This window comes from Choloepus didactylus, chromosome 5, assembly GCF_015220235.1.
Source record: "Choloepus didactylus isolate mChoDid1 chromosome 5, mChoDid1.pri, whole genome shotgun sequence".
Classification (NCBI taxonomy): domain Eukaryota; kingdom Metazoa; phylum Chordata; class Mammalia; order Pilosa; family Megalonychidae; genus Choloepus; species Choloepus didactylus.
Window position 1 is genome coordinate 132,567,738 of NC_051311.1, and position 2,708 is coordinate 132,570,445.

General features: G+C 51.3%; 1 pseudogene; it reads left to right on the plus strand.

Moving 5' to 3' along the window:
* The first annotated feature begins 437 nt into the window (after positions 1 to 437).
* On the plus strand, positions 438 to 1,567 carry LOC119535446 (annotated as a pseudogene).
* The last annotated feature ends 1,141 nt before the right edge of the window (positions 1,568 to 2,708 follow it).

A 2,708-nucleotide genomic window follows, 5' to 3' on the forward strand; every position in this document is an offset into this window, starting at 1 on the left:
GAGGGCATAAAGGAAAATGTTAATGGAAGCTGGAGGAAAGAGGACTCTTGTTATATAGCTGCAGAAAGCCTGGCAACACTGTTGCCTACAGAAATTTTTAAAATAGGAAATTGAACTATTGAACTCATGAGGAGATTTCCAAGCCCAGTACTGAAAGTGCCAATTGCCTTCTTATCAGTGCCTATGATAAAATATAAAAGGAGAGAGAGATTCTTAAAATGAACTGTTAAATATAAGGAAGCCAAGATTTGCCAGGTTTGAAAGCAAACTGTTTTTCGATATTACCCTCTCTAGATGGAAAACAATGCTGGAGGTAAGAAATGCCTTCAGGGCAGACATCAAATCCACAAATCAAGAAAGTATGTGCATCACCAGGATCAAACGGCACCATCTCAGGTCCCAGATGCTCCCCAGAGCGCCCCATCACCTTTCGCAGGATGCAGGACCCCCGCTGGCACCACATACAGCAGGGTGGGTGGGGGCTCGGAGGTGTCCCGTCTGCAATAAGACAACATTGCTGGAGGGCCTGGAGGTGGACCTCACATGCTGGGGATTTTTATTTAAATTCAAAACTCAGTCTACAAGGAGATCCCCATCGACCCTGCGTGCAGCTGGAAGCTGGTACGGGTCAAGTCCAACCTGCACATTCTGAAGGAGGAGCGGGAAGAGCTGATGCTGAAGCTCTGCGGCTCAGAGAGCCACGTCTGCATGCCGCCCAGGGTCAAGGAGATGATCTCAGCCCTGGGCACCCATGCCTAGCAACTACCCCAGCTATGGTTCTGGCTTCTTGAGGCCCGGGAGTTTTCCCGACTGTTTTCCGCCAGTACCCTAAACCTTGCTGAGTTTACCTTGGAGTCCCCATCCATCTCCTACCAGTCCAACATTCCTAGCAGCCTCCTGACAAGAGAGAAACCTGCTTTCTGCATCCCAGGCCCACTAGCACCCGCAGGCCACCTAGACCCTGCCGACAACCTTGGGCCTCCGGGGCATGTGGACGTGGCACAACACCAACCTAGCCCAGCCCGGCCCGTAGGGCCCCAGCTAAACCACCGGAATCCTCCCCCACCGTGGCAGAAGCCCCTGCACCAAGCTCAGGGCCCAGCGGGGACCTGGCCCTCAACCCTGCCCTGGGTGTGTGGGGCCCACCAGCATGTCGGGGTGAGAGGCCCCAGACCAGGCTCTGGACCTGCTGCCAGAATTGACCAACCCCGATGAGCTCCTGTCGTACCTGGGCCCGGCCTACCTCCTCACAAAAAGTAATGATGACCTGCTGTCACTCTTCAGGAACAACTGATCCATCCAGTGTTCACCCACACCCTGGCTGGGACGTGCTCGTGGATCTCAGAAGGGCCCGCCCAGCCTCCAAGGGGGCACATGGTGATCCTCCTATGCACACACCTGCAGCCAGGGTGCCAGCTGTCTCACCACAGTCTGCAAACTTGGAGCAGTCCAGTGACAGTCCAAGGGGGCTGCGGGTCCAGCTGCTGGCCCTTGCCTTGTTCCCTCCATCAAGCTTGCTGCTACAGAAACGATTTTTGCTGAAGCCCCATGCTTGCCCCTGCCCACCCTGCCTCCTCCACACTTGTTCTGACACCCCCCTTATGTTGTGAGCCCCAAACCTCATCCTATCATTTATGCCTGCTGCCGCCCAGACCTGCATCATGTGCCAGCATGGGCCCTTCTGTTGACTCCTTGACTGTGGCAAAGCTGGGGCCCAGCGAAGCTTTCTCTGTCCACTGGCCTGTAGGGGGTTGGATGGCTTCTGGCTTAAGCTCCTGAGCCCCGGAGCCTCATCTCAAGGAACCCTGTTGAAACCCGGCCTTTCGGGAGGTTTCAGCTCTTCCAACCCGCCCATCTGCGGTGTCCAGGTGTCCTGTCCTTTTTCCCCACCCTAAGCTTAGGGCAAGAGTCTGGAGGATGAGGTTGTAAAGTACAACATTTTGCGCAGTGTAGAAATGCTGCAAGCTGAAAAAAGGAGACACACTATGTAAAGGAAGCAAGCCCCTCTCTTGTACAGCCCGGATTTCCTATGCTCCTTCCCCCTGTTCAGACAAGCCCCGAGGACAGTGAGTTCCCTGGATGGAATGCTGGGGTTCCAGGTCCAGCTTTGCGCAGAAATTCTCCACCTGGCTGCTCTTCCAAATCCCCTATGTCCATAAAAGTGAAGAGTTAGTATAGCCTTGTTTTTTCAAACCATCTTTCCAGTATCTACCCGTGGGCCTGCCACCATGGCTGGTGAGGAGGAAACACCAGTCCTGGTGGCATTGTAACTGGGAAGTTAGGATTTAACAAATGATTATGATTACTGAATCATTATATAAATATTTCTGTTTATATTCTAGTGTATTAGAATAGCCAGAGGGAAATATCTGAAATTGCTGAACTGTGGCCCAGTTGCTTTGATCTCTGATAATGACTTTAAAATGATATAGGCTTTATTTTATGATTGCAAAAACTTTGTGACTGACCCTCACTTGTACCCCCTTATCCTGTTTTTCAACCTTCGAGTCTTATAATCACTGAAAGACCCCTAATGTTTATTAATAAAGGGCCTTGAGTAAGCCCAGAACTAACCCTCCCCAATTCCAAAACTATCTTGCTAGATGGAACTGAATCTAACCAAAATGGGCCTACCTGACATGCACAGTAGCCTAAACTTTAACCTGTAAGTGACCTATACCTCAGTATAATACTAAAATTCATGACCA